General features: G+C 56.3%; 1 long non-coding RNA gene across 1 annotated transcript in view; it reads left to right on the top strand.

Moving 5' to 3' along the window:
- Positions 1–21150, top strand: part of LOC140396762 (uncharacterized) — a 217309-nt gene that overhangs the window by 81223 nt on the left and 114936 nt on the right. Inside the window, exon 2 of the long non-coding RNA XR_011936628.1 lies at positions 13516–13669. This is a non-coding gene — a long non-coding RNA (uncharacterized lncRNA). The remainder of the gene's footprint in view (positions 1–13515; positions 13670–21150) is intronic.

Genomic DNA, 21150 nt, shown 5'->3' with positions numbered 1-21150 from the left:
CTCACTCTCACTCCCCTCACTGTCTCCCAGTCTCACTCACCTCACTGTATCCCACTCTCACTCCCCTCACTGTCTCCCACTCTCACTCCCCTCACTGTCTCCCAGTCTCACTCCCCTCACTGTCTCCCACACTCACTCCCCTCACTGTCTCCCACTCTCACTCCCCTCACTGTCTCCCATTCTCACTCACCTCACTGTCTCCCACTCTCACTCCCCTCACTGTCTCCCACTCTCACTCCCCTCACTGTCTCCCACTCTCACTCCCCTCACTGTCTCCCACTCTCACTCCCCTTCATGTCTCCCACTCTCACTCCCCTCACTGTCTCCCACTCTCACTCCCCTCACTGTCTCCCACTCCCACTTCCCTCACTGTTTCCCACTCTCACTCCCCTCACTGTTTCCCACTCTCACTCCCCTCACTGTCTCCCACTCTCACTCCCCTCACTGTCTCCCACTCTCACTCACCTCACTGTCTCCCACTCTCACTCCCCTCACTGTCTCCCACTCTCACTCCCCTCACTGTCTTCCACTCTCACTCCCCTCACTGTCTCCCACTCTCACTCCCCTCACTGTCTCCCACTCTCACTCCCCTCACTGTCTCCCACTCCCACTTCCCTCACTGTTTCCCACTCTCACTCCCCTCACTGTCTCCCACTCTCACTCCCCTCACTGTCTCCCACTCCCACTTCCCTCACTGTTTCCCACTCTCACTCACCTCACTGTCTCCCACTCTCACTCCCTTCATGTCTCCCACTCTCACTCCCCTCTCTGTCTCCCACTCTCACTCCCCTCACTGTCTCCCACTCTCACTCCCCTCACTGACTCTCATTCTCACTACCCTCACTGTCTCCCAAACTCACGCTCCTCACTGTCTCCCACACTCACTCCCCTCACTGTCTCCCACTCTCACTCCCCTCACTGTCTCCCACTCTCACACCCCTCATTGTCTCCCACTCTCACTCCCCTCACTGTCTCACACTCTCGCACCCCTCACTGTCTCCCACTCTCACTCCCCTCACTGCCTCACACACTCACACACCTCACTGTCTCCCACACTCACTCACCTCACTGTCTCCCAGTCTCACTCACCTCACTGTATCCCACTCTCACTCCCCTCACTGTTTCCCACTCTCACTCCCCTCACTGTCTCCCACTCTCACTCCCCTCACTGTCTCCCACTCTCACTCCCCTCACTGTCTGCACTCTCACTCCCCTCACTGTCTGCACTCTCACTCCCCTCACTGTCTCCCACTCTCACTCCCCTCACTGTCTCCCACTCTCAATCCCCTCACTGTCTCCCACTCTCAATCCCCTCACTCTCTCCCACTCTCACTCCCCTCACTGTCTCCCACTCTCACTCCCCTCACTGTCTCCCACTCTCACTCCCCTCACTGTCTGCACTCTCACTCTCCTCACTGTCTCCCACTCTCACTCCCCTCACTGTCTCCCACTCTCACTCCCCTCACTGTCTCCCACTCTCGCATTCCTCACTGTCTCCCACTCTCTCTCCCCTCACTGTCTCCCACTCTCACTTCCCTCACTGTCTCCCACTCTCATTCCCCTCACTCTCTCCCACTCTCACTCCCCTCACTGTCTCACACTCTCACTCACTCACTGTCTCTCACTCTCACTCCCCTCACTGTCTCCCACTCTCACTCCCCTCACTGTCTCCCACTCTCACTCCACTCACTGTCTCCCACTCTCACTCCCCTCACTCTCTCCCACTCTCAATCCCCTCACTGTCTCACACTCTCACTCACTCACTGTCTCTCACTCTCACTCCCCTCACTGCCTACAGCTCTCACTCCCCTCACTGTCTCCCACTCCCACTCCCCTCACTGTCTCCCACTGTAACTCCCCTCACTCTCTCCCTCTCTCTCACCCCTCACTGTCTCTCAATCCCACTCTCCTCACTGTCTCCTTCTCTCATTCGCCTCACTGGCTCCCACTCTCACAACCCACACCCTCTCCCGCTCTCACTCCCCTCACTATCTCCTACCTTAATATCCCTCACTCTCACCCACTCTCCCACACCTCACTGTCTCTTACTCTTAAACCCCTCACTATCTCTCAATCTCGCTCTCCTCACTATCTCCCACTCTCACACACCTCACTATCTACCACGCTCACACACCTCATTGTGTCCCACTCTCATTCGCCTCTCGGTCTCCCACTCTCACTCCCCTCACTGCCTGCACTCGCACTCCCCTCACTGTCTCCCACTCTCACTCCCCTCACTGTCACCCAGTCTCACACCCCTCACTGTCTGCACTCTCACTCCCCTCACTGTCTCCCACTCTCACTCCCCTCACTGTCTCCCACTCTCACTCCCCTCACTCTCTCCCACTCTCAATCCCCTCACTGTCTCACATTCTCAGTCACTCACTGTCTCTCACTCTCACTCCCCTCACTGTCTCCCACTGTAACTCCCCTCACTGTCTCCCACTCTCACTCCCCTCACTGTCTACAGCTCTCACTCCCCTCACTGTCTCCCACTCCCACTCCCCTCACTGTCTCCCACTGTAACTCCCCTCACTGTCTCCCACTCTCTCACCCCTCACTGTCTCCCACTCTCACTCACCTTACTGTCTCCCAGTCTCACTCCCCTCACTGTCTCCCTCTCTCACTCCCCTCACTGTCTCCCACTCTCACTCCCCTCACTGTCTCCCACTCTCACTCTCCTCACTGTCTCCCACTCTCACTCCCCTCTCTGTCTCCCACTCTCACTCCCCTCACTGTCTCCCACTCTCACTCCCCTCACTGTCTCCCACTCTCACTCCCATCACTGTCTCCCACTCTCACATCCCTCACTGTCTCCCACTCTCACTCACCTCACTGTCTCCCACTCTCACGCTCCTCACTGTCTCCCACTCTCACTCCCCTCACTGTCTCCCACTCTCACTCCCCTCACTGTCTCCCACTCTCACTCCCCTTACTGACTCCCACTCTCACTCCCCTCACTGTCTCCCACTCTCACTCCCCTCACTGTCTCCCACTCTCACTCCCCACACTGTCTCCCACTCTCACTTCCCTCACTGCCTCTCACTCTCACTCCCCTCACTGTCTCCCACTCTCGCACCCCTCACTGTCTCACACTCTCACACACCTCACTGTCTCCCACTCTCACTCACCTCACTGTCTCCCAGTCTCACTCACCTCACTGTATCCCACTCTCACTCCCCTCACTGTCTCCCACTCTCACTCCCCTCACTGTCTCCCAGTCTCACTCCCCTCACTGCCTCCCACACTCACTCCCCTCACTGTCTCCCACTCTCACTCCCCTCACTGTCTCCCATTCTCACTCACCTCACTGTCTCCCACTCTCACTCCCCTCACTGTGTCCCACTCTCACTCCCCTCACTGTCTCCCACTCTCACTCCCCTCACTGTCTCCCACTCTCACTCCCCTTCATGTCTCCCACTCTCACTCCCCTCACTGTCTCCCACTCTCACTCCCCTCACTGTCTCCCACTCCCACTTCCCTCACTGTTTCCCACTCTCACTCCCCTCACTGTTTCCCACTCTCACTCCCCTCACTGTCTCCCACTCTCACTCCCCTCACTGTCTCCCACTCTCACTCACCTCACTGTCTCCCACTCTCACTCCCCTCACTGTCTCCCACTCTCACTCCCCTCACTGTCTTCCACTCTCACTCCCCTCACTGTCTCCCACTCTCACTCCCCTCACTGTCTCCCAGTCTCACTCCCCTCACTGTCTCCCACTCCCACTTCCCTCACTGTTTCCCACTCTCACTCCCCTCACTGTCTCCCACTCTCACTCCCCTCACTGTCTCCCACTCCCACTTCCCTCACTGTTTCCCACTCTCACTCACCTCACTGTCTCCCACTCTCACTCCCTTCATGTCTCCCACTCTCACTCCCCTCTCTGTCTCCCACTCTCACTCCCCTCACTGTCTCCCACTCTCACTCCCCTCACTGTCTCTCATTCTCACTACCCTCACTGTCTCCCAAACTCACGCTCCTCACTGTCTCCCACTCTCACTCCCCTCACTGTCTCCCACTCTCACTCCCCTCACTGTCTCCCACTCTCACACCCCTCATTGTCTCCCACTCTCACTCCCCTCACTGTCTCACACTCTCGCACACCTCACTGTCTCCCACTCTCACTCCCCTCACTGCCTCACACACTCACACACCTCACTGTCTCCCACACTCACTCACCTCACTGTCTCCCAGTCTCACTCACCTCACTGTATCCCACTCTCACTCCCCTCACTGTTTCCCACTCTCACTCCCCTCACTGTCTCCCACTCTCACTCCCCTCACTGTCTCCCACTCTCACTCCCCTCACTGTCTGCACTCTCACTCCCCTCACTGTCTGCACTCTCACTCCCCTCACTGTCTCCCACTCTCACTCCCCTCACTGTCTCCCACTCTCAATCCCCTCACTGTCTCCCACTCTCAATCCCCTCACTGTCTCCCACTCTCACTCCCCTCACTGTCTCCCACTCTCACTCCCCTCACTGTCTCCCACTCTCACTCCCCTCACTGTCTGCACTCTCACTCTCCTCACTGTCTCCCACTCTCACTCCCCTCACTGTCTCCCACTCTCACTCCCCTCACTGTCTCCCACTCTCAATCCCCTCACTGTCTCCCACTCTCACTCCCCTCACTGTCTCCCACTCTCACTCCCCTCACTGTCTCCCACTCCCCTCACTGTCTCCCACTCACACTCCCCTCACTGTCTCCCACTTTCACTCCCCTCACTGTCTCCCACTCTCATTCCCCTCACTGTCTCCCACTCTCACTCCCCTCACTGTCTCCCACTCTCACACCCCTCACTGTCTCCCACTCTCACTCCACTCACTGTCTCCCATTCTCACTCCCCTCACTGTCTCCCACTCTCACTCCCATCACTGTCTCCCACTCACACTCCCCTCACTGTCTCCCACTCTCACTCCCCTCACTGTCTCCCACTCTCACTCCCCTTACTGACTCCCACTCTCACTCCCCTCACTGTCTCCCACTCTCACTCCCCTCACTGTCTCCCACTCTCACTCCCCACACTGTCTCCCACTCTCACTTCCCTCACTGCCTCTCACTCTCACTCCCCTCACTGTCTCCCACTCTCGCACCCCTCACTGTCTCACACTCTCACACACCTCACTGTCTCCCACTCTCACTCACCTCACTGTCTCCCAGTCTCACTCACCTCACTGTATCCCACTCTCACTCCCCTCACTGTCTCCCACTCTCACTCCCCTCACTGTCTCCCAGTCTCACTCCCCTCACTGTCTCCCACACTCACTCCCCTCACTGTCTCCCACTCTCACTCCCCTCACTGTCTCCCATTCTCACTCACCTCACTGTCTCCCACTCTCACTCCCCTCACTGTCTCCCACTCTCACTCCCCTCACTGTCTCCCACTCTCACTCCCCTCACTGTCTCCCACTCTCACTCCCCTTCATGTCTCCCACTCTCACTCCCCTCACTGTCTCCCACTCTCACTCCCCTCACTGTCTCCCACTCCCACTTCCCTCACTGTTTCCCACTCTCACTCCCCTCACTGTTTCCCACTCTCACTCCCCTCACTGTCTCCCACTCTCACTCCCCTCACTGTCTCCCACTCTCACTCACCTCACTGTCTCCCACTCTCACTCCCCTCACTGTCTCCCACTCTCACTCCCCTCACTGTCTTCCACTCTCACTCCCCTCACTGTCTGCACTCTCACTCCCCTCACTGTCTCCCACTCTCACTCCCCTCACTGTCTCCCACTCTCAATCCCCTCACTGTCTCCCACTCTCAATCCCCTCACTGTCTCCCACTCTCACTCCCCTCACTGTCTCCCACTCTCACTCCCCTCACTGTCTCCCACTCTCACTCCCCTCACTGTCTGCACTCTCACTCTCCTCACTGTCTCCCACTCTCACTCCCCTCACTGTCTCCCACTCTCACTCCCCTCACTGTCTCCCACTCTCAATCCCCTCACTGTCTCCCACTCTCACTCCCCTCACTGTCTCCCACTCTCACTCCCCTCACTGTCTCCCACTCCCCTCACTGTCTCCCACTCACACTCCCCTCACTGTCTCCCACTTTCACTCCCCTCACTGTCTCCCACTCTCATTCCCCTCACTGTCTCCCACTCTCACTCCCCTCACTGTCTCCCACTCTCACACCCCTCACTGTCTCCCACTCTCACTCCACTCACTGTCTCCCATTCTCACTCCCCTCACTGTCTCCCACTCTCACTCCCATCACTGTCTCCCACTCACACTCCCCTCACTGTCTCCCACTCTCACTCCCCTCACTGTCTCCCACTCTCACTCCCCTTACTGACTCCCACTCTCACTCCCCTCACTGTCTCCCACTCTCACTCCCCTCACTGTCTCCCACTCTCACTCCCCACACTGTCTCCCACTCTCACTTCCCTCACTGCCTCTCACTCTCACTCCCCTCACTGTCTCCCACTCTCGCACCCCTCACTGTCTCACACTCTCACACACCTCACTGTCTCCCACTCTCACTCACCTCACTGTCTCCCAGTCTCACTCACCTCACTGTATCCCACTCTCACTCCCCTCACTGTCTCCCACTCTCACTCCCCTCACTGTCTCCCAGTCTCACTCCCCTCACTGTCTCCCACACTCACTCCCCTCACTGTCTCCCACTCTCACTCCCCTCACTGTCTCCCATTCTCACTCACCTCACTGTCTCCCACTCTCACTCCCCTCACTGTCTCCCACTCTCACTCCCCTCACTGTCTCCCACTCTCACTCCCCTCACTGTCTCCCACTCTCACTCCCCTTCATGTCTCCCACTCTCACTCCCCTCACTGTCTCCCACTCTCACTCCCCTCACTGTCTCCCACTCCCACTTCCCTCACTGTTTCCCACTCTCACTCCCCTCACTGTTTCCCACTCTCACTCCCCTCACTGTCTCCCACTCTCACTCCCCTCACTGTCTCCCACTCTCACTCACCTCACTGTCTCCCACTCTCACTCCCCTCACTGTCTCCCACTCTCACTCCCCTCACTGTCTTCCACTCTCACTCCCCTCACTGTCTCCCACTCTCACTCCCCTCACTGTCTCCCAGTCTCACTCCCCTCACTGTCTCCCACTCCCACTTCCCTCACTGTTTCCCACTCTCACTCCCCTCACTGTCTCCCACTCTCACTCCCCTCACTGTCTCCCACTCCCACTTCCCTCACTGTTTCCCACTCTCACTCACCTCACTGTCTCCCACTCTCACTCCCTTCATGTCTCCCACTCTCACTCCCCTCTCTGTCTCCCACTCTCACTCCCCTCACTGTCTCCCACTCTCACTCCCCTCACTGTCTCTCATTCTCACTACCCTCACTGTCTCCCAAACTCACGCTCCTCACTGTCTCCCACTCTCACTCCCCTCACTGCCTCACACACTCACACATCTCACTGTCTCCCACACTCACTCACCTCACTGTCTCCCAGTCTCACTCACCTCACTGTATCCCACTCTCACTCCCCTCACTGTTTCCCACTCTCACTCCCCTCACTGTCTCCCACTCTCACTCCCCTCTCTGTCTCCCACTCTCACTCCCCTCACTGTCTGCACTCTCACTCCCCTCACTGTCTGCACTCTCACTCCCCTCACTGTCTCCCACTCTCACTCCCCTCACTGTCTCCCACTCTCAATCCCCTCACTGTCTCCCACTCTCAATCCCCTCACTGTCTCCCACTCTCACTCCCCTCACTGTCTCCCACTCTCACTCCCCTCACTGTCTCCCACTCTCACTCCCCTCACTGTCTGCACTCTCACTCTCCTCACTGTCTCCCACTCTCACTCCCCTCACTGTCTCCCACTCTCACTCCCCTCACTGTCTCCCACTCTCAATCCCCTCACTGTCTCCCACTCTCACTCCCCTCACTGTCTCCCACTCTCACTCCCCTCACTGTCTCCCACTCCCCTCACTGTCTCCCACTCACACTCCCCTCACTGTCTCCCACTTTCACTCCCCTCACTGTCTCCCACTCTCATTCCCCTCACTGTCTCCCACTCTCACTCCCCTCACTGTCTCCCACTCTCACACCCCTCACTGTCTCCCACTCTCACTCCACTCACTGTCTCCCATTCTCACTCCCCTCACTGTCTCCCACTCTCACTCCCATCACTGTCTCCCACTCACACTCCCCTCACTGTCTCCCACTCTCGCTCCCCTCACTGTCTCCCACTCTCACTCCCCTCACTCTCTCCCACTCTCAAACCCCTCACTGCCTCACACTCTCACTCACTCACTGTCTCTCACTCTCACTCCCCTCACTGTCTCCCACTCTCACTCCCCTCACTGTCTCCCACTCCCACTCCCCTCACTGTCTCCCACGCTAACTCCCCTCACTGTCTCCCACTCTCTCACCCCTCACTGTCTCCCACTCTCACTCACCTCACTGTCTCCCAGTCTCACTCCCCTCACTGTCTCCCACTCTCACTCCCCTCACTGTCTCCCACTCTCACTCCCCTCACTGTCTCCCACTCTCACTCCCCTCACTGTCTCCCACTCTCACTCCCCTCAGTGTCTCCCACTCTCACTCCCCTCACTGTCTCCCACTCTCACTCCCCTCACTGTCTCCCACTCTCACTCCCCTCACTGTCTCCCATTCTCACTCCCCTCACTGTCTCCCACTCTCACTCCCCTCACTGTCTCCCACTCTCACTCCCCTCACTGTCTCCCACTCTCACTCCCCTCACTGTCTCCCACTCTAACTCCCTTCATGTCTCCCACTCTCACTCCCCTCACTGTCTCCCACTCTCACTCCCCTCACTGTCTCCCACTCTCACTCCCCTCACTGTCTCCCACTCTCACTCCCCTCACTGACTCCCACTCTCACTCCCCTTACTGACTCCCACTCTCACTCCCCTCACTGTCTCCCACTCTCACTCCCCTCACTGTCTCCCACTCTCACTCCCCACACTGTCTCCCACTCTCACTTCCCTCACTGCCTCTCACTCTCACTCCCCTCACTGTCTCCCACTCTCGCACCCCTCACTGTCTCACACTCTCACACACCTCACTGTCTCCCACTCTCACTCACCTCACTGTCTCCCAGTCTCACTCACCTCACTGTATCCAACTCTCACTCCCCTCACTGTCTCCCACTCTCACTCCCCTCACTGTCTCCCAGTCTCACTCCCCTCACTGTCTCCCACACTCACTCCCCTCACTGTCTCCCACTCTCACTCCCCTCACTGTCTCCCATTCTCACTCACCTCACTGTCTCCCACTCTCACTCCCCTCACTGTCTCCCACTCTCACTTCCCTCACTGTCTCCCATTCTCACTCCCCTCACTGTCTCCCACTCTCACTCCCCTCACTGTCTCCCACTCTCACTCCCCTCACTGTCTCCCACTCTCACTCCCCTCACTGTCTCCCACTCTCACTCACCTCACTGTCTCCCACTCTCAATCCCCTCACTGTCTCCCACTCTCACTCCCCTTCATGTCTCCCACTCTCACTCCCCTCTCTGTCTCCCACTCTCACTCCCCTCACTGTCTCCCACTCTCACTCCCCTCACTGTTTCCCACTCTCACTCCCCTCACTGTCTCCCACTCTCACTCCCCTCACTGTCTCCCACTCCCACTTCCCTCACTGTTTCCCACTCTCACTCCCCTCACTGTTTCCCTCTCTCACTCCCCTCACTGTCTCCCACTCTCACTCCCCTCACTGTCTCCCACTCCCACTTCCCTCACTGTTTCCCACTCTCACTCCCCTCACTGTTTCTATATCTCACTCCCCTCACTGTCTCACACTCTCACACCCCTCACTGTCTCCCACTCTCACTCCCCTCACTGTCTCCCACTCTCACTCCCCTCACTGTCTCCCACTCTCACTCCCCTCACTGTCTCCCACTCTCACTCCCCTCACTGTCTCCCACTCTCACTCCCCTCACTGTCTCCCACTCTCACTCCCCTCACTGTCTCTCATTCTCACTACCCTCACTGTCTCCCAAACTCACGCTCCTCACTGTCTCCCACTCTCACTCCCCTCACTGTCTCACACTCTCACTCCCCTCACTGCCTCCCACTCTCACACCCCTCATTGTCTCCCACTCTCACTCCCCTCACTGTCTCACACTCTCGCACCCCTCACTGTCTCCCACTCTCACTCCCCTCACTGTCTCACACACTCACACACCTCACTGTCTCCCACACTCACTCACCTCACTGTCTCCCAGTCTCACTCACCTCACTGTATCCCACTCTCACTCCCCTCACTGTTTGCCACTCTCACTCCCCTCACTGTCTCCCACTCTCACTCCCCTCACTGTCTCCCACTCTCACTCCCCTCACTGTCTGCACTCTCACTCCCCTCACTGTCTGCACTCTCACTCCCCTCACTGTCTCCCACTCTCACTCCCCTCACTGTCTCCCACTCTCAATCCCCTCACTGTCTCCCACTCTCAATCCCCTCACTGTCTCCCACTCTCACTCCCCTCACTGTCTCCCACTCTCACTCCCCTCACTGTCTCCCACTCTCACTCCCCTCACTGTCTGCACTCTCACTCTCCTCACTGTCTCCCACTCTCACTCCCCTCACTGTCTCCCACTCTCACTCCCCTCACTGTCTCCCACTCTCAATCCCCTCACTGTCTCCCACTCTCACTCCCCTCACTGTCTCCCACTCTCACTCCCCTCACTGTCTCCCACTCTCACTCCCCTCACTGTCTCCCACTCACACTCCCCTCACTCTCTCCCACTTTCACTCCCCTCACTGTCTCCCACTCTCATTCCCCTCACTGTCTCCCACTCTCACTCCCCTCACTGTCTCCCACTCTCACACCCCTCACTGTCTCCCACTCTCACTCCCCTCACTGTCTCCCACTCACACTCCCCTCACTGTCTCCCACTCTCACTCCCCTCACTGTCTCCCACTCTCACTCCCCTCACTCTCTCCCACTCTCAATCCCCTCACTGCCTCACACTCTCACTCACTCACTGTCTCTCACTCTCACTCCCCTCACTGTCTCCCACTCTCACTCCCCTCACTGTCTCCCACTCCCACTCCCCTCACTGTCTCCCACGCTAACTCCCCTCACTGTCTCCCACTCTCTCACCCCTCACTGTCTCCCACTCTCACTCACCTCACTGTCTCCCAGTCTCACTCCCCTCACTGTCTCCCACTCTCACTCCCCTCACTGTCTCCCACTCTCACTCCCCTCACTGTCTCCCACTCTCACTCCCCTCACTGTCTCCCACTCTCACTCCCCTCACTGTCTCCCACTCTCACTCCCCTCACTGTCTCCTACTCTCACTCCCCTCACTGTCTCCCATTCTCACTCCCCTCACTGTCTCCCACTCACACTCCCCTCACTGTCTCCCACTCTCACTCCCCTCACTGTCTCCCACTCTCACTCCCCTCACTGTCTCCCACTCTAACTCCCTTCATGTCTCCCACTCTCACTCCCCTCACTGTCTCCCACTCTCACTCCCCTCACTGTCTCCCACTCTCACTCCCCTCACTGTCTCCCACTCTCACTCCCCTCACTGTCTCCCACTCTCACTCCCCTCTCTGTCTCTCACTCTCACTACCCTCACTGTCTCCCACTCTCACTACCCTCACTGTCTCCCACTCTCACCCTCCTCACTGTCTCCCACTCTCACTCCCCTCACTGTCTCCCACTCTCGCATCCCTCACGGTCTCCCACTCTCACTCCCCTCACTGTCTCACACTCTCACACCCCTCACTGTCTCCCACTCTCACTCACCTCACTGTCTCCTGCTCTCACTCCTTCACTCTCTCCCACTCTCTCTCCCCTCACTGTCTCCCACTCTCACTTCCCTCACTGTCTCCCACTCTCACTCCCCTCACTCTCTCCCACTCTCACTCCCCTCACTGTCTCACACTCTCACTCACTCACTGTCTCTCACTCTCACTCCCCTCACTGTCTCCCACTCTCACTCCCCTCACTGTCTCCCACTCTCACTCCACTCACTGTCTCCCACTCTCACTCCCCTCACTCTCTCCCACTCTCAATCCCCTCACTGTCTCACACTCTCACTCACTCACTGTCTCTCACTCTCACTCCCCTCACCGTCTACAGCTCTCACTCCCCTCACTGTCTCCCACTCCCACTCCCCTCGCTGTCTCCCACTGTAACTCCCCTCACTCTTTCCCTCTCTCACGCCCCTCACTGTCTCTAAATCCCACTCTCCTCACTGTCTCCTTCTCTCATTCCCCTCACTGGCTCCCACTCTCACAACCCACACCCACTCCCGCTCTCACTCCCCTCACTGTCTCCTACTTTAATATCCCTCACTCTCACCCACTCTCCCACACCACACTGTCTCTTACTCTTAAACCCCTCACTCTCTCTCATTCTCGCTCTCCTCACTATCTCCCACTCTCACACCCCTCACTATCTACCACGCTCACACACCTCATTGTGTCCCACTCTCATTCGCCTCTCGGTCTCCCACTCTCACTCCCCTCACTGCCTGCACTCGCACTCCCCTCACTGTCTCCCACTCTCACTCCCCTCACTGTCACCCAGTCTCACATCCCTCACTGTCTGCACTCTCACTCACCTCACTGTCCCCCACTCTCACACCCCTCACTGCCTACCACTCTAACTCCCCTCACTGTCTCCCACTCTAACTCCCCTCATTGTCTGCCACTCTCACTCCCATCACTGTCTCCCACTAACATACACCTCACTCTCAACTCTCACTCCCCTCACTGCCTTCCACTCTTACTCCCCTCACCGTCTCCCACTCTTACTCACCTCACCCTCAACTCTCACTTTCCTCACTGCCTCCAACTCTCACACCCCACACTCTCTCAAAACCTAACTCCCAATCTCACACGCATTAGTAAGGAGATTGTGTAAACGGCTGAGATACAGACAGAGATCGGGATTGAGAGATTTCAGTGAGCAGGCTGGAAAAGCAGAATGCTCAACTCGGTTATGGTTGTCGGTGAATGTTGAAATATTTGTATTTTTATCATACAAGTGTATTAATTGTATTCAAGCATCCCGATCCTTGTGCCTGTCTCCCTGATTGTACTAAACTATACGTTTTGTAAAGTACGCTCTTGTATTACGAAAAGCTTTATTTTAACTCTCCGAGGTCTCTCCCCTGCGGTTACACTGAGCGACGCTGTCTTGCAACATCTGTTGTTTATGACGCTTTCCCATTCCCTGGACACCAGTCAATCTCTCCCTGTCAGGCGGAATGAGTAACATTCGCAAACTATTGTGCTTTTCAAAGTCAGTTTTGCAGATAGTTGCTGACTTAATAGTTTAAAAGAAAAGCACAGAACAAAATACGAATCTTTGTCCTCACAGACAGACCGGATAACATTTGCAGCCCATTGTGCTTTTCAGATGTTAGTTTTGCAGATTCTTTGCTGAACTAATAGTTTTAAAGGAACCCCGAAACTGTCGGAGTAATGATTTCATCGCTGTTTCTATGCTTCAAACGCATTTTAGAAGTGCTAATTGTATTTAAAATGTAACAACTTTTAAAAAGTTTTCTATACCATTTAAATATTGCTAGATATTTAAATATATTTTTCTGCTCAAGATCTGAATGCCAGTTTAAGGAGCGTGTCTGTAACTCCCTTTGTCAATCGGGGCGGATCCTCACCTGGTTCACACTGAAACTCCAAACTGCCTGTTTCCCAGGACAACACTGCTGCAGGGTGAAGGAGATGGATCAGCTGCAGCCTGCCGGGCAGGTAAACCTGGGTGTTTGATTTGGCGCAGGCAGCGGGTTAGAGAACTGAACTAAATCAGTCCGTAAACTGTTGGATTGTTTGAGCGTTTGAAATGAGCTCTGGCGGCTGAGAGTCAGCGCACAGATTGGGATTGAGAGAATTCAGTGGGATTGAGAGAATTCAGTGGGATTGAGAGAATTCAGTGGCCAGATTAGAAAGGCAGGTTGCTCAACTCGATTGTTGTTGCAGGTGAATGTTTCAATAGTTGCTGATTTTCTCTCTATGAATGTAATAACTGTCTTTGAGCCTCGCTGCCGTTGAGCCTGTTTCTAGAATTATGCTGTATTTTACATTTTGTAAAGGCGGCTCTTGTATTGTGAAAAGCTGTCTGTCTCCTGCGGGGACACTGAGTGACGCTCACTTCCAACAGCTGTTGTTTATGACGCTTTCCAATTCCCTGGAGAGCAGCCAATCGCTGGCCTCTCAGACAGACCGTATAATACACCTGCTCCATTGTGTTTTTTCCGAATTCTGTCTTGATCATCCTTTGCTGAATTAGGAGTTTTAAAAATACTTTGATCCTGCAGGAGGGAAGTAAACCAGGTTTGAAAACCAATTCTTGAATCTCCAAAACACTATTAGTGAAGTGTCCAACATCCTACGGGAGAAAAGAGATGAAATAAAATTGTTCCAAACAGGCACCTCAGTGAGCCAGGTTCAAATGTAGAAAGAGAAACCGCTCGGGTTTCCAGAACAACTTGGTTGTCACTCACTTGTTGTTGCTGCCCGAAGGCGGGATGCAGTCTTCTCAAATCAGCCACATTGCAGAATGGTTTAAACCCCAGCAAGATTTATTCTGCTGCTTTCCTGATGTTCAATTATTGTGTGTGTGTGTGTTTTGTGGACGTATGTGTGTGCTCATGGATTCGTGCGTGTGTCACTGGATGTGTATGTGTCACTGGATGTGTATGAGCCACTGGAGGTGAGGGCGTGTCACTGGATGTGTCTGTGTGTTTATATGTGTGTGTCACTGGATGTGTGTGCGTGTCACTGGATGAGTGTGTGTTAATGGATGTGTGTGCGTGTCACTGGATGAGTGTGTGTTAATGGATGTGTGTGCATGTCACTGGATGTCTGTGAGTGTGTTCATGTGTGTGTCTTAATGGATGTATGTGAGTGTTAAAGGATGTATGTGTGCTAATGGATGTGAATGTCACTGGATCAGTGTGTGTGTTAATGAATGTGTGTCACTGGATGTGTGTGTGTTAATGGATGTGTTTGTCACTGGAAGAGTGTGTGTGTTAATGGAAGTGTGTGTTGTCTCCTCCACTCACTACTTCACTCTCTCTCACTCTCACTCCCCTCACTGTCTCCAACTCTCACACCCCTCACTGTCTCCCACTTTCACTCCCCTCACTGTCTCCCACTCTCACTCGCCTCATTGCCTCCCATTCTCACGCCCCTCACTGTGCCCCACTAACACACCACTCACTGTCTCCCAATCTCACTCCCCTCACTGTCTCTCACTCACACTCACACACTGTTTCCTACTCTCATACACCTCATTGTCTCCCACTCTAACACCCCTCAATGTATCCCACTCTCACTCGCCTCACTCTCTCCCACTCTCACACCCTCACTGTCTCCCACTCTCACTCCCCTCACTGTCTCCCACACTCACTCCCCTCACTGTCTCCCACTCTCACTCACCTCACTGTCTCCCACTCTCACTCCCCTCACTGTCTCTCACTCTCACTCCCCTCACTGTCTCCCACTCTCACTCTCCTCACTGTCTCCCACTCTCACTCCCCTCACTGTCTCCCACACTCACTCCCCTCACTGTCTCCCACTCTCACTCACCTCACTGTCTCCCACTCTCACTCCCCTCACTGTCTCCCACTCTCACTCTCCTCACTGTCTCCCACTCTCACTCCCCTCACTGTCTCCCACACTCACTCCCCTCACTGTCTCCCACTCTCACTCCCCTCACTGTCTCCCACTGTCACTCCCCTCACTGTCTCACACTCTCACACCCCTCACTATCTCCCACTCTCACTCCCTCCCTGTCTCCCACTCTCACTACCCTCACTCTCTCCCACTCTCTCTCCCCTCACTGTCTCCCACTCTCACTCCCCTCACTGTCTCCCACACTCACTCCCCTCACTCTCTCCCACTCTCACTCCCCTCACTGTCTCCCACTCTCACCCTCCTCACTGTCTCCCACTCTCACTCCCGTCACTGTCTCCCACTCTCACTCCCCTCACTGTCTCCCACTCTCACTCCCCTCACTGTCTCCCACTCTCACTCCCCTCACTCTCTCCCACTCTCACTGTCCTCACACTCTCCCACTCTCACTCCCCTCACTGTCTCACACTCTCACTCACTCACTGTCTCTCACTCTCACTCCCCTCATTGTCTCCCACTCTCACTCCCCTCACTGTCTCCCTCTCTCACTCCCCTCACTGTCTCCCACTCTCACTCCCCTCACTCTCTCCCACTCTCAATCCCCTCACTGGCTCACACTCTCACTCCCTCACTGTCTCTCACTCTCACTCCCCTCACTGTCTCCCACTCTCACTCCCCTCACTGTCTCCCACTCCCACTCCCCTCACTGTCTCCCACTCTAACTCCCCTCACTGTCTCCCACTGTCTCACCCCTCACGGTCTCCCACACTCACTCCCCTCACTGTCTCCCACACTCACTCCACTCACTGTCTCCCACTCTCACTCCCCTCACTGTCTCCCACTCTCACTCCCCTCACTGTCTCCCACTCTCAGTCCCCTCACTGTCTCCCACTCTCACTCCCCTCACTGTCTCCCACTCTCACTCCCCTCACTGTCTCCCACTCTCACTCCCCTCACTGTCTCTCACTCTCACTACCCTCACTGTCTCCCACTCTCACTACCCTCACTGTCTCCCACTCTCACCCTCCTCACTGTCTCCCACTCTCACTCCCCTCACTGTCTCCCACTCTCACTCCCCTCACTGTCTCCCACTCTCGCACCCCTCACTGTCTCCCACTCTCACTCCCCTCACTGTCTCACACTCTCCCACCCCTCACTGTCTCTCACTCTCACTACCCTCACTGTCTCCCACTCTCACCCTCCTCACTGTCTCCCACTCTCACTCCCCTCACTGTCTCCCACTCTCACTTCCCTCACTATCTCCCACTCTCCCTCCCCTCAATCTCTCCCACTCTCACTCCCCTCACTGTCTCACACTCTCACTCACTCACTGTCTCTCACTCTCACTCCCCTCACTGTCTCCCACTCTCACTCCCCTCACTGTCTCCCACTCTCACTCCCCTCACTGTCTCCCACTCTCACTCCCCTCACGCTCTCCCACTCTCAATCCCCTCACTGTCTCACACTCTCACTCACTCACTGTCTCTCACTCTCACTCCCCTCACTGTCTACAGCTCTCACTCCCCTCACTGTCTCCCACTCCCACTCCCCTCACTGTCTCCCACTGTAACTCCCCTCACTGTCTCCCACTCTCTCACCCCTCACTGTCTCCCACTCCCACTCCCCTCACTGTCTCCCACTGTAACTCCCCTCACTGTCTCCCACTCTCTCACCCCTCACTGTCTCCCACTCTCACTCACCTCACTGTCTCCCAGTCTCACTCCCCTCACTGTCTCCCTCTCTCACTCCCCTCACTGTCTCCCACTCTCACTCCCCTCACTGTCTCCCACTCTCACTCACCTCACTGTCTCCCAGTCTCACTCCCCTCACTGTCTCCCTCTCTCACTCACCTCACTGTCTCCCAGTCTCACTCCCCTCACTGTCTCCCTCCCTCACTCCCCTCACTGTCTCCCACTGTCACTCCCCTCTCTGTCTCCCACTCTCACTCCCCTCACTGTCTCCCACTCTCACTCCCCTCACTGTCTCTCGCTCTCACTACCCTCACTGTCTCCCACTCTCACGCTCCTCACTGTCTCCCACTCTCACTACCCTCACTTTCTCCCACTCTCACTCACCTCACTGTCTCCCACTCTCACTCCCCTCACTGTCTCCCACTCTCGATCCCCTCACTGTCTCCCACTCTTACTCCCCTCACTGTCTCACACTCTCACACCCCTCACTGTCTCCCAGTCTCACTGTCTCCCAGTCTCACTCACCTCACTGTCTCCCACTCTCACTCCCCTCACTGTCTCCCACTCTCACTCCCCTCACTGTCTCCCACTCACACTCCCCTCACTGTCTCCCACTCTCACTCACCTCACTGTCTCCCACTCTCACTCCCCTCACTGTCTCCCACTCTCACTCCCCTCACTGTCTCCCACTCTCACTCCCCTCACTGTCTCCCACTCTCACTCCCCTCACTGTCTGCACTCTCACTCCCCTCACTGTCTCCCTCTCTCACTCCCCTCACTGTCTCCCACTCTCACTCCCCTCACTGTCTCCCACTCTCAATCCCCTCACTGTCTCCCACTCTCACTCCCCTCAATGTCTCCCACTCTCACTCCCCTCACTGTCTCCCACTCTCACTCCCCTAACTGTCTGCACTCTCACTCCCCTCACTGTCTCCCACTCTCACTCCCCGCACTGTCTCCCACTCTCACTCCCCTCACTGTCTCCCACTCTCAATCCCCTCACTGTCTCCAACTCTCACTCCCCTCACTGTCTCACACTCTCACTCCCCTCACTGTCTCCCACTCTCACTCCCCTCACTGTCTCCCACTCACACTCCCCTCACTGTCTCCCACTTTCACTCCCCTCACTGTCTCCCACTCTCATTCCCCTCACTGTCTCCCACTCTCACTCCCCTCACTGTCTCCCACTCTCAAACCCCTCACTGTCTCCCACTCTCACTCCCCTCACTGTCTCCCACTCTCACTCCCCTCACTGTCTCCCACTCTCACTCCCCTCACTGTCTCCCACTCACACTCCCCTCACTGTCTCCCACTCTCACTCCCCTCACTGTCTCCCACTCTCACTCCCCTCACTGTCTCCCACTCTCACTCCCCTCACTGTCTCCCACTCTCACTCCCCTCACTGTCCCCCACTCTCACTCTCCTCACTGTCTCCCAGTCTCAATCCCCTCACTGTCCCCACTCTCACTCCCCACACTGTCTCTCACTCTCACTTCCTTCACTTTCTCCCACTCTCACTCATCTCACTCTCTCCCACTCTCAATTCCCTCACTGTCTCCCACTCTCACTCCCCTCACTGTCTCCCACTCTCACTCCCCTCATTGTCTGCACTCTCTCTCCCCTCGCTGTCTCCCACTCTCACTCCCCTCACTGTCTCCCACTCTCACTCCCCTCACTGTCTCCCACTCTCACTCCCCTCACTGTCTCCCACTCTCACTCCCCTCACTGTCTGCACTCTCACTCCCCTCACTGTCTCCCACTCTCACTCCCCTCACTGTCTCCCACTCTCACTCCCCTCACTGTCTCCCACTCTCACTCCCCTCACTGTCTCCCACTCTCACTCCCCTCACTGTCTCCCACTCTCAATCCCCTCACTGTCTCCCACTCTCACTCCCCTCACTGTCTCCCACTCACACTCCCCTCACTGTCTCCTACTTTCACTCCCCTCACTGTCTCCCACTCTCATTCCCCTCACTGTCTCCCACTCTCACTCCCCTCACTGTCTCCCACTCTCACACCCCTCACTGTCTCCCACTCTCTGGGCCCTCACTGTCTCCCACTCTCACTCCCCTCACTGTCCCCCACTCTCACTCCCCTCACTGTCTCCCACTCTCACTCCCCTCACTGTCTCCCACTCTCACTCCCATCACTGTCTCCCACTCTCACATCCCTCACTGTCTCCCACTCTCACTCACCTCACTGTCTCCCACCCTCAGTCCCCTCACTGTCTCCCACTCTCACTCCCCTCACTGTCTCCCACTCTCACCCCCCACACTGTCTCCCACTCTCACTCCCCTCACTGTCTCCCAGTCTCACTCCCCTCACTGTCACCCACTCTCACACCCCTCACTGTCTCCCACTTTCACTCCCCTCACTGTCTCCCACTCTCACTCCCCTCACTGTCTCCCACTCTCACTCCCCTCACTGTCTCCCACTCTAACAACCCTCACAGCCTTCCTCTCTAACATCCCTCACTGTCTCCCACTCTCATTCGCCTCTCTGTATCCCACATTCACACGCCTCACTCTCTCCCTCTCTCACGCCCCTCACTGTCTCTCAATCCCACTCTCCTCACTGTCTCCTTCTCTCATTCCCCTCACTGGCTCCCACTCTCACAACCCACAACCTCTCCCGCTCTCACTCCCCTCACTGTCTCCTACCTTAATATCCCTCACACTCACCCACTCTCACACCCCTCACTATCTACCACGCTCACACACCTCATTGTGTCCCACTCTAAATCGCCTCTCGGTCTCCCACTCTCACTCCCCTCACTGTCTTCCACTCTCACACACCTCACTGTCTCCCATTCTCACACCCCTCACTGTCACACACTCTCACACCCCTCACTGCCTGCACTCGCACTCCCCTCACTGTCTCCCACTCTCACTCCCCTCACTGTCACCCAGTCTCACACCTCTCACTGTCTGAAATCTCACTCCCCTCACTGTCCCCCACTCTCACACCCCTCACTGCCTACCACTCTAACTCCCCTCACTGTCTCCCACTTTAAATCCCCTCATTGTCTGCCACTCTCACTCCCATCACTGTCTCCGACTATCATACACCTCACTCTCAACTCTCACTCCCCTCACTGTCTCCGACTCTCGCTCCCCTCACTGTCTCCCACTCTTACTCCCCTCACTGTCTCCCACTTTCACTCCCCTCACTGTCTCCCACTCTCACTCCCCTCACTGTCTCCCGCGCTCACTCCCCTCACTGCCTCCCACTCTCATCTCCCTCACTGTCTCCCACTCTCACTCCCCTCACTGTCTCCCACTCTCACTCCCCTAACTGTCTCCCACTCTCACTCCTCTCACTGTCACCCACTCTCACTCCCCTCACTGTCTCGCACTCTCACTCCCCTCACTGTCTCCCACTCTTACACACATCACTGTCTCCCACTCTCACTCCCCTCACTGTCTCCGACTCTTGCTCCCCTCACTGTCTCCCTCTCTCACTCCCCTCACTGTCTCCCACTTTCACTCCCCTCACTGTCTCCCACTCTCATTCCCCTCACTGTCTCCCACTCTCACACCCCTCACTGTCTCTCCCTCTCGCTCCCCTCACTGTCTCCCACTCTCACTCCCCTCACTGTCACCCACTCTCACAACCCTCACTGTCACCCACTCACACACCCCTCACTGTCTCTCCCTCTCACTCCCCTCAGTGTCTCCCCCTCTCACACCCATCACTGTCTCCCACTCTCACTCCCCTCACTGTCTCCCACTCTCACTCCCCTCACTGTCTCCCACTCTCACTCCCCTCACTGTCTACCACTCTCACTCCCCTCACAGTCTCTCACTCTCACACGCCTCAAAATCTTCAATTCTGATACCCCTCACTCTGTCCCATTCTCACACCACGTTTTGTGTCCCTTTCACACACCTCATTCTTTCCCAACAT

This window comes from Scyliorhinus torazame, chromosome 20, assembly GCF_047496885.1.
Source record: "Scyliorhinus torazame isolate Kashiwa2021f chromosome 20, sScyTor2.1, whole genome shotgun sequence".
Classification (NCBI taxonomy): Eukaryota; Metazoa; Chordata; class Chondrichthyes; order Carcharhiniformes; family Scyliorhinidae; genus Scyliorhinus; species Scyliorhinus torazame.
This window is presented reverse-complemented; position numbering and strand designations above follow the sequence as displayed.